The sequence below is a fragment of the Dryas octopetala genome, chromosome 3, assembly GCF_963921425.1.
Source record: "Dryas octopetala chromosome 3, drDryOcto1.1, whole genome shotgun sequence".
Lineage (NCBI taxonomy): Eukaryota > Viridiplantae > Streptophyta > Magnoliopsida > Rosales > Rosaceae > Dryas > Dryas octopetala.
Window position 1 is genome coordinate 22,028,119 of NC_141368.1, and position 11,900 is coordinate 22,040,018.

An 11,900-nucleotide genomic window follows, 5' to 3' on the forward strand; every position below is an offset into this window, starting at 1 on the left:
GAAGTTGATTCATTCAATGGAGCTTTATTTGTTTGATCTAGTAAGGGGGTGTTAGAAATTAGCCACCGCCCGACGAAACAGCGGTTTACAACACAGAGCGACTCGGGACATCGAGCGAAGAGCTCCAACGCATGTATTCGAAGCTATGCGGATGCCGTAGTCGCAGAAAATGGATCAACATCATGACAAAGACATTCTGGAAACTGCTAGGCCAGCCAAAATTGGTCTAATGTCTGGGTGCGTATAGCGGTACATTGAGAGAACCATTTAAGTCGGCTGACAAAGAAAGAAAAAAGGGTTTCGTCTTCTTTTTCCTGCTTTCACCATATATTGCGAAGGGATTTGTGGTCGGTTTTCAATTCGCTTCTCTCTCTCCAGCGAGGTTTGACTTCGCGTGGTGGGAAGGCCTCCGCTATTCGCATCTTCCCGTCCAACATAAAAAGTGAAGGGGAGCGGACAACAAGTTGGAGGATGTTGCAGAACCGCGTAATTGATCCATCTGCGCTATTCCGTTGAATGTTTTCTTAGAACAAAATAAACATGCATTTTATTCTAAGTATACTCGCAAGTGCACGAATCGCATCAGTAGCAAAGCGTACAAGCACGAGGTCGATCCCACAGGGAATGGTTAATAAACAACAAATCAGTTCAAATAATCAAAAAAATAACTAAATGGGGGGTTTTAGAAAGATGGAGACACACGCACACATCACCACACGCACACACCCTTTATCCTAACTTGCAATGTTAAGTTTTCAGTTTCAAATCAGATATGCATACTCTAACCATCCAAGGCTAATGACAATTAATTCAAACACAATGTATTAAAGTTTGACTGCTAAAAAGGTTTGATTAGTTACTTTCTCGCAATTGTTCTCATAAGGCATAAACTAAGAGCTTCTTAGGCCTCCCTTAATCAGTTAACTTACATGTTCCCTAGTGCTAAGCTAAGGCAGCTGTTACCCATGCAAGAGTCATTAAGATCTATGAGAACGTCAAACATGCACAACATATAAGCTTTGATTATTTCCTTATAAAGGTCGCCCAAAACCATTACCAAAAATAATCTCTTATTCCCTTGTTACTTGTAATTTAGTGTCTTTGATTAGTCCACAGCTAAACCTAACAAATAAACTAGATGCAATTTTCCTAAGGTGGCCAGTCAAAGGACGCAAACAACTAGTGACAGATTCAATCAGATAATGAGAATTTAATACATGCAAACATCAAATTAATTAATCAAGAGACGGATAAACGATTTGTTAAAGCAAGCATAACTGAGAATCAACCTACAACTAACATGCAAGATAGAATAAATAAACTACATAATTAAAGCATAAAAAGAAAACTGAAATAAATAAACAAAATCCCAATCCATACTTATAATAAAATCAGAAACACAAACTTAAAAGAAAATCAGAATTCTAGACAAAAAGAAAATCAAAAACCAAGAGATACATCACTATGGTGGCTGCGGCAAGAAGAGAAGAACAAGGAGGCACCTAGCAAGCTGGAGGAACCCACGACAAGGTGAGCTAGGGCTTACGGCAAGGCTGAACTCCTTCTCTCTCTTGCTTGTCACGCCACTCTCTCTCTCTTTCTCTCTCTGAATTTCGTCTCTCTCTCTCTCTCTCCCTCTTTCTGAAAAATATAAAAATATGAAAACAGAAGGTCTAAAAAGAGGGGTCTCAAGTTCTGAAGGAATATGATATATTTATAGAGGTGTGAGGGAGAAATCCTTGTGAGACAAGGCTAGGTATTTGCGGTAGCAGCTAGGGTTAGGGGAAGCTTGGGCTTGCGGCAAGGCTTGCATCTTGGGCTTAAGTGACTTGCACAAGGCCTCCTAGGGTTTCCTTCATGTGCATGGGCTACTGGGTCTTGTGCCTTGGGCTTGGGCTACTAGGGTTTAAATGGCATGCGCATGCATGCATGGGCTCTCTGACTTCGGCATGACCTAGGCCCATGGCCCATTTGACTTGTTGACTTGTCACAGTTGACCCTTGACCATTGACTTTGACTCCCCATTTTGCCCCTCATTTCCATTTGAATTTGAATTCATTTCTTCCCTCTATTCATTTCCATGGATGTCCACCACCTTCTAAAATCTTATGGAACCTTGACTTTGTAGAGTTGACTTTGACCAACATTTCCTAGTCCAACTAGGATTTCTTGTAAATGAAGGATTCCTTATCCATTTCGACTTCTCGTAATGACCATATTGCCCCTGGGGTCTCCTAGTGTCATTAGGACTCCTTTCCCTAATAGGGTTAGGTTTCTTAGTTCAACTAGGAATTCCTGTTCAAATCAGGATTTCTCATTTCTGACTCGACAATGATGGTTCTGGACTTGATGTTTCCTAGTGTGACTATGAATCCTCATTTGACTAGGATTTCTGCACTTTTCCTGATTGGACCAGGATTTGACTCGTTTTCCTAGTTTGACCAGGAAATGTCCCAAAATGGCTCCATTTGCTCCCTTTTCCTATTTCTGCTTCATTTGACCTGAAAACACAAAAACAAGACAAGAAACACAAAATATCGAGTTCTAACACTATGGGTTAAGGAATTAGTATCATAAAGTGATGCAAAATGCACACTCACCATTTTTGAATAAAATGAAAGCTGACTAGCAATCGCTCATTTTTCTTAGGATTGGATGTTAATAAAGAAGGCAAAACATCTATTAGAAGGCAATCCCAGGGGAATTCCTCTCGATTTTTGATGGATAACAATCCATCTTGCTCACTTTCGCTCTTTCTCCCAATCAATTGCGAGGGTTCCAGGCATAAGAACACAAGTTTCAGAATTGAACAAAATGTACTCGAACAAAAGAAAAAATGCTCCACGAGGAACTTGTTTCATATCGGTGTATTCGTGCCGGTTAGACGTCGGCCATGAAATCCATCATTTTACCGAGCAGATCACGGGCATTCACATCTCGGTCAAACAAAACTATGTGCGATTCTCTCGTGAATTGTCTTCAGCAAGGTATGGCATTCAGGGTCGAGAGAAATCTTTCTTCATAGATACAAGACATTTGTTGCTGATCTAAAAAAGATCTTATCATGTGGGCGTTAGCGGACGTTTTTCATTCTTCAACCAGTCCTTAGTAGCGTTTCTAAAGTCAACCTAACTAGTTACTTTGTGCAAACGTGCTAAAACAGGTCTATAGGTTCACCTTTCTAATAGAAGAAGAGTAGATAATTAAATATAGGCATATATAATTAGCCAAAGATCATCTGAAGCATAAACATAATCACCTTTGTTCCGAAGGCCTAACGAGTTAAGTGAGTTCCTTTTTTTGGACCGATGACTCGCTCGTTCAGTACTGCTAAAACTATTATAGGAGGATGTCGTCCCCTCGGGACTCCCAGTAGTTTTAGTTGTTGAATCTCGTGCAAGATAGGTTGTGGTTGTATTGGCTGCAAGCGGAACGTAAGCGCTTTAGGTGTGTGTTGACCATGTACTCTCGCGTAATGTAATGTCATATGTATGATAGAGGTGGTGTGGTGATTGACCTCAATGCTAATGGTTATCCCTAAGGTTCAATGAATGAATGAGGTTATGATTGTACTCAGATAAAGATGATGGTTTTCGTCTGATGTCTCCAAGCAGGCCATAATAGAATAGATAGGCGAAGCAGCCACTACTAAAAAACAGTTCATCTACCACGGACATTGTCCGTGGTAAATTTAAATTAACCACGGACGGGCCGCCCGTTATGTATTGGGATGTGGTAGATTAGCGCGGTCATCTACCACGGGCAATGTCCGTGGTTGAATATAATATTGACCACGGACAATGCACGTGGTAGATTCTTATATATGACCACGGACACTACATGTGGTAGATTATCATATACGATCACGGACAATACACGTGGTAGATTATCACATACGACCACGGACACTACACGTTGTAGATTATCAATGCCCGTTATAAATTACCTTATCAACTACGGTCAATGCCCGTGAAGAAAGTTAAATAAGCATAAAAAAAATAAAATATATTAAATAATATTTTAGCAATTTTATTTGTCAAAATAGACTATATAAAGGAAAAATAAATATATAAATATTGAATACATATTATAACATAAGAAATGATAATATCATAATCAATATTATAAGTCATTACAATTAAAGCTACCAATTAATTAAACTAGTTTCATATATATGTCTTGACATAAACCAAATAAGTCTTAGGATAATATAAAAGCCAAGTGGTTGACTAACATCAAAATATAGTCTAACTAATAACTAAGGTTCTTCAACACTAATGTATTTTGATGGCCACGCAATCGTACTCGCTATAGCATCTTCAAGAATATGAAATTCACTCGTAGCACGGTATAAAGAGACACCCTCCACTTTCACTTTCCTTACCCAAACTTTCCAACAATCAGGACCAAGCACCATATGATGAACCATAGCTTCAGGATTTGTAGATTCTATGTCTCCTTCTGCAACAACTTTTCCAGTTCCTAACCAATGTAGTAGCTTGCATTTAGACCCTCTTGAAGCATGAGGTTGCAGCTACATACCAACAAGAAAAAAAAAATCTCAATATATGAACAAATTGGTTTACTAATGCAGAGGTTCTGTTATTTCTAGTGGGGTTGCCATTCACTTTTTTGCCCAAATGATTCAGCAAAATCAGTATCTTAACCATTATGGCAATCAAGATTCTTCTGCCCAATGCATTGCCTTGGTCTAATAAAACACTTCCTCCTCACTGTTTTCAACATGTTTTGGCTTGAAGGGGAAAAAGGAAAAACAAAAAATGCAAGAAATGAGTCCCCTTCGTTTTGGGTTTCTTATTATGGATGCAATGCAATGCAATCACTTGTGAAATGCAAACAACAATTAGATCAGCCTCAGAAGGATATTCAGCATCAAACAAATTGACACATTACAAAAAACAAAAAAATGATAATTTAAGTACCATTAATTCAGCCTCAGAAGTATAAAACCATATATACTTAAGTACCATTAAATTACCCTGTTGTGGAATTACCTGGGAAGTAGCTCTGCAAGTTTTTCTTCCATCATTCCTACCTATTTGCAGACTTGTTTCACATCGTTGTGACTACAAAATTTGAAAGAAAAAAAATTAAAAGTACAGACTTAAAGTACAGATCATGTGCTCTTCATAAATCATAGACTGTATGGTTGGTATCCATCATCCTCCCGAGTCTTCTAACCTCTACAGAATCTAAGCCAATCAAATGAAAAAAATATTACTGCAACTACGATGCCAAAATATCAATATATTTATTGATGAAAGTCCTCAAGTCAAATATTTTCTCACAGAGACTCCAGTAGTTGTAATAGAAATTATAGAATTACATCACACAACATCTCACCTCTTGAGTTGCTCCATAATGAGACATAAAAACATACATACGAAAAAAACTTTTGATATTATTATTGTTTAGGATCAACAGTAACTTGATATGGTATTAGAACTTCGTTGTCTTTGACATCTTTTGGATTGATTCCCGATAACCTGTTTTTCTAGTAATTCCTTCAGTTCCGCATGAGTATGCCACATTTTGTTCCCAGTTATAAGTTACTGAGCAAGCCTTACACATAAGGGGACTGTTAGTGTTTTTCCATACAGCTTGATGTATATCGTTGGTCCAGTTCCTAACAATTCAAAAAACTTAAGCTGTTAGTAACAGCTTAAGTTTTTTGAATCAGTGGTAACTGTGCACATCCATGATACTCAATAGTTTTAAGTTTTGCCTAATTGTAGGTTACGAAAAACCCAAAGACAAGCCATTTGGTAATATTGTGCAGAAAAAAAATAAGCTAAACACTCGCCCTCAAAGCAAATGCTCATGTGATGAAGCTGAAACTTTGTGAGCAGTATTGAAATGAACAAAAAAGGAGCCAAATCATTGCTTGACCCTCCCCAGATATAAACCTTTAAGGCCTCCTAATCAGAAATACATCTTAAATTCTCAGCATGGGCAGCATAGACAATGGAACATATTTTGTGTAATGCATATCAGAAACTAGGAGTTTTCAATCATATATAGCTAGTAAAACATGCAACTAATTAAAAAATGTACCTGGACACTATCTTTAGAAGCTTGTTTCGAACCACTATTACTGCCTTTTAAACCTGCTATATCATGTTGTAACTAATAAAAAATAAAATAAAATAATTAGTGTGCACTCAATTAAAATATGATAAATCATCCACAAACAAATCATCCAGTGAACAAGTAGTGAATCAGACTACATTACCTGCTGAGTAGGTTTAGAAACTTGCCCTCCATCATTCTTAGCTCTTTGAATATTTGTACTACCTCGTTGAGATGACTAACAAATATCCAATAAATGAAAAAGAGGTAATAAAACAAGAGTTCAGTAATCCAGGGCAATGACACATGTTTTAAATAGACATATATGTTTTTACCTGAGCCTTATTTGTAGAAGCATGCACCACATCATTATGACCTACATTGTTACCCTTAGCTCCTGTATCATGAATCTACAATTTCAATAAAGTTAGACTTCATGAGGTATTAATATTAGTGACAGGATTAAGAATTAACATTTTTATCTTAATTTATGATTACCTTCAAATGGTAACTACCAAGTATAATAGCAGTTAATTCTTTCACCGTCTCCCGAAGAGCTCGAACATCTTCACTAAGTTGAGCATTACTCACCCTACCAGCTGCTTGGGCCTCAAGTTTTGAAGGTGTTATTCCAACACCAAGTGCTCGAACACGACCTCGATGTTCAGGTCCAAGGGCTTTTGTTATGGCATCATTCTTTATACTAGAATTATCTGTAGATGGATCCTGTTTAGCCAAATTTATCTCATCCTGCATAATTCAAAATCAACTATCTTAATAAAACCAACCAAGAAAAAAAAAACATAAGGCTAATTATAACCAAGTTTTCATACCAATTTCTTTGCAACTGTTTCATTAACTGGTTCACCGTTCTTTCATGTACGTGCAGCTACCCAAAGATCTACTCTAGTCAATTCTTCATCAGGTGTACCATTGTTTCTCTATGCATGACATTACATTACATTACACAGTTTACAATCTATAGGTAAGACATTGTCAATAGATGAAATTAATATATGTAGAACTATTCGTACCATTTCAGCCTCCAAACGTGCATATCCTTTACGACTAATCAGGTGGGGTAGAGTATGATGTGCCTTCAATTTTTTGAATTTTTCACTAGTTTCCTATAAAATATAAACATTTAAATTGAAATTTCATGCTCACCCACATTTTAACAGTAGAGAAATGAGAACTGATTGCAAACTTAGAAACTAACCGCAAACTTAGAAGACAATGCATGTTTAACAAAAGCAGCCCACACATCTTCGTCATCAATATTATCAGGCTTCAATTTTTGAATGTCGGTCTCAGGATCAGGACCCTCAGCAGCTTCTCTTATTTCTCGCCTCAAATTAGATTTGTGGTGACGCCAGCACCCAGACATTTGGTTTAATAGATGCTTCTTGTGGCACTCTTCAATGTCATATTTTTGCTGCATGAAATTTATGCAGTGAGAAGATCATTACATTGAGTACATATTACATGAAATCCATCCATATATATAGATATGAAAAATCAGAAAAATAAAATGAATCAAAACTATGAAAAATATGTTATTATTATCTTACCTTCACTGCCACCCATAAAGCATTGTGAACAGTATCAGGAACATCACTCCAACTATTATAAGTTACCGGTACCATTTGTCTTGCAAGAATCCCATACGATGAACTCAATTTAACTGAAGCAGCACCATAATGTCGTCCTTTGTCATCAAACAAAACACCAACCTCTCTAGCCTTTGACACGGAACGATAATCCAATTGTGTTTTTCCCCTCGCTTTTCTCTTTTTGGATTCATTTGCATCATTTTCAGGGGGTGGAGGGTTAGGCTCCTTCTCTATGGAATCAACATATCTAGACATCTAATTTAGGTAAACCAAACTTTTGTCAATTAGAAGATGTATAAACATAATTAATTAATATATCATATAATTCACATAAACAAAACTGGACAAGTAACACATGATATAAAAAATAATATAAACAATGAAGGAAGTACACATAACTAAAATAAAGCTTTTTTCATTCCTTAAAAAGTCAAAATACATTTATAAAAGCAAGGCAAATTACACTAGAGTACCCTCACACCCCCTCCGAACATACTCTTCATCTTCATCTCCTATATTCTCATCAAGTTTAGATATATCTAATGGTGTATGTGCAATGTAAGCATCCTCGTCGAAGGTTTCTAGGTCATGATGAAACCCTCTTGGAGGTGCTCTTAGAACAACAACCCTAATCAATTAGGAGCCAGAACAATGGAACCAAAGAATAAAGCTAAGCAAAAAGAAATTCCATCCCATTCCCAGATAGTAACATTTCACTGAGTGCAGTCAAACCTATATTATTACACAAATGACTATGAAAGAACCATGAGTGTGCACTTATTTTTTTATATCTAATAATTAAAGAACTTATGCAATTATAAACTAGTCAGCCTGACACCTCAACCCAAAACCAAAAAAAAGGCAGCTTGGTATTCCATTAATCTAACCAAGATCTGACCAAATATAGAAAAGAGGCATGCAAAATCAGTCTAATTCCACAAGATTTTCAAGGATAAACCTCTTCCTAATATGGAAAAAATTCATTTTCAGAGAGAAAATATTATAAACTAAAGTTTGCCCACCTTTATTGTGTTATTAAATGACAGTACGGCAAATTAATTTACTAGAAAAACTATACAATACACCTTTAATTAAAGGCATCTTGAAGGTGTGAAATTATATAAAAGGTGTCCATACTATATTAAAAAGGATTCAGAGATAATTACACATATGTTGATACTACTTTAGCAAAAAAACATGGCACTCATGAACCCTTTACATCAAAAAAACAGAGGGAAGAGTTGATACAATTAGACATTCAATTGCAAATGAGATTGGTAGACATATATAAGATGGGGAAGGCAGGGCATTTGCCATTGTTTGAGTCAGAGAGAGCAGAGGGAAGAGTTGTATATAGGCTGTTTTCTGCGTCCATTTTTGTGGGCATATGTTTGATTTGGGTTTATAGGGTGACTCACATCCCAAAGCTAGGAGAAGGTGGAAGGTTTGGTTGGATGGGTTTGCTGGGTGCTGAGATATATATGGTTCAGTTTGCTGGTTGCCATTTGAAAGTGGTCAATGGAAATAAAAATTGTTGCAGGACATTAAAAATTAAAATTCTGGAAAACCAAATATAAGGAAAACCAAAACAAACAAACAAACAAAAAAGAAGAAGAAGAAGAAAGCCTTATTAAACAAGCATACAATTAGACAGGAAACCTTATATTACTAGACAAGCATACAATTAGACATTCAATTGCGGAAGAACCACCCATGGGGCCCAAATTAGAGAGTAGCTATTCATTTGCAATAAAACCAAGTAGAAACCAGGAAACCAAACACACAGAGACATATATAAACATCTAAACTCAATTATATATGTTTGTGACTACACAGCCACTGCACACTTACCAATCTCACATCCTAAAGCTTCAAATGAAATTAATATAACTACAAGAATCTATCAAAGCATCCACAAGCTGTAAATGAAATTATATATGTTTGTGACTGCACAGCCACTGCACACTTACCAATCTCACATCCTAAAGCTTCAAATGAAATTAATATAACTACAAGAATCTATCAAAGCATCCACAAGCTAAAAAATTGTTTGCCCGTAAACCCCATATCCTTGATGGTCTGCTTGTGGTCATTTTAGTTTTTAGTTTTTCATTTAATTTTATTAAAGGTGGAGAAGGAAAGTTCAAAGGATGGTGAGAAGGATAGTTCAAAGGAAAGTTCCTCCTACCTTGTATTTTATTAAAGGTGCAGCTCTGGAGGTCTGTCTTGGAAAACCTGCGAGGGAAGGTGTGCCCGGAATTAGCAGCTGCGACAAGAACAACAACCTACCAAAATACAAAAATGCAATTACATCAGGTAGCAAACAATATATCAATATCAATTTCTTTTCTCAAATCTAAATTTGTCCACAAATCGAAAGAGAGAGAAGGAGAGAGAGAGAGAGATCGAGATCACTCACCGAACCGAAACGGCCAAAGATGGAGCTACTGGTGCTGGCGTGCTTCGGAGAGATCGAGAGAGTAGTCACTGCTAGAAGAATAAAAAAAAATTAAACTAACAAATTTTACATAAATCCAAGAAAAAACGAAAATCCAAGAAACCCACCCAAGATCGAGAGAGTAGTCACTGCAAATTTTTCTTCTTCAGATCGGGGCAAAAGTGAACTCTCTTTTGCTGGGTTCAGTATAGGGCGCGCGCCAATCTCAAAAAATTTCATTAAAGGGCGCGGGACTGGAAAAATTTAGGACAAAAAAAAAAATCTTTCCACCACGTACATATCTCGTTGTACATCAAAAAAAGGCGCTGTGGTTATTAAAATTATTAACCACATACATATACCGTGGTGGAATAGAAAAATGCGCTGTGGTAATTAAAATTTTTAACCACGTTCATTTCCCGTGGTGGATTGTATTATAGACCATGGGCATTAAATGTCCGTGATAAATTAACTTCTTTTAACCACGGGCCCGTTATTGACCGTGGTAGTATAACTTTATTTATAACGGGCTTATATTGACCGTGGTAGATATATATTTTTAACCATGGACTTTTCTTAACCGTGGTAGAATTAATGTGGTAAATAAGCTATTTTCTAGTAGTGAGCCAATAACAGTCAGTTCTTGCCTATCGATAGATAGTAGGTTGCTTCCAAGCTCAAACCATTTTAAACTGAATTGTTACTTTATTCTTGTTATTGATAGAGTGGTATTCTCCGCCCTAAAGTAGAGGGAGAGAACTGGAAGAGAGAAGGAAAAAGAGCACAAAGATTTACAAGTCTAATGGGAGAAGAATGGCTAACACGTTGATGACCTTCGAGACTATAAAATATAACCCAAGCGATGTAACCCGCCTGCTGTCTCATTCAACTACATTTGTTCCTGTAATCCATAGCCTAACAGAACGCAGCAGCAAGGGACAACTCGCCCATACAACTAGTGGGGAGGATGGCACTACTAGCAAAGACCGTCTGGCGAAAACGCCCTAGGCACGAAGCGTGGTAGGCCTGCGCCGGGGGAGCATAGCATAGGGAGGAAAGGGAGCCCGGACGATGGAGGAGCCAGGGGAGGTCGGGTCATTTGACTGAAATGGAAGGCTTTTCCCCTATTAGAGAAGGCCGTATGAAGTAAAGAGAAGTGCATTAATTCTTTGGGAGCAAGCCTATATAAAAAATGTAATAAAGTAAATTCAATGAATAGATAAAGTCAACGGTACGACAGACAGCGCTGCCTACACGCGAATTAGCTTCCGAGGTCGAGCACTCTTAATCTCACTACAGGATTTGCGAATGGCTAGGCCACCTCGAATGGCATGAGCCGCATGTGGGGAGACTTGCACGTACGATTTTTAGGGGGATAATTAAGTGACATATGGAAAATGGCGACGACAACAACATGTCATAGAAAGAGATAACAAGTGGAGCCAACGACCCACTAAGACTAACATATCTACAACTACATCCCCGAGCGGCAGTCAAACAGAGGTGTGAATGCAAGATGCCAGCAGAATGATCGGCTGGACAGGGGCTAGGGCTGCTTCCTTCCCATCGCGTCCTTCCTTGTGTGTCAGAGATATAAAGCAAGTGCACTAGAAAAGAACGAGAACTGGGTCGATCTATTCTATGGCGAATTAAGCATCCGAAGCATAATTGCACACTCACACGATCTTTGCTGAGAGATAGGAGCATTCGGTGGAACCAGTGAACTACACTGGCTTCTGGATAGATGTGTAGGACAGACA

General features: G+C 37.6%; 1 pseudogene; it reads right to left on the bottom strand.

Moving 5' to 3' along the window:
• Window positions 1-4,150: 4,150 nt before the first annotated feature.
• Window positions 4,151-10,334, bottom strand: LOC147291804 (uncharacterized; annotated as a pseudogene).
• Between the last annotated feature and the right edge of the window lie 1,566 nt (window positions 10,335-11,900).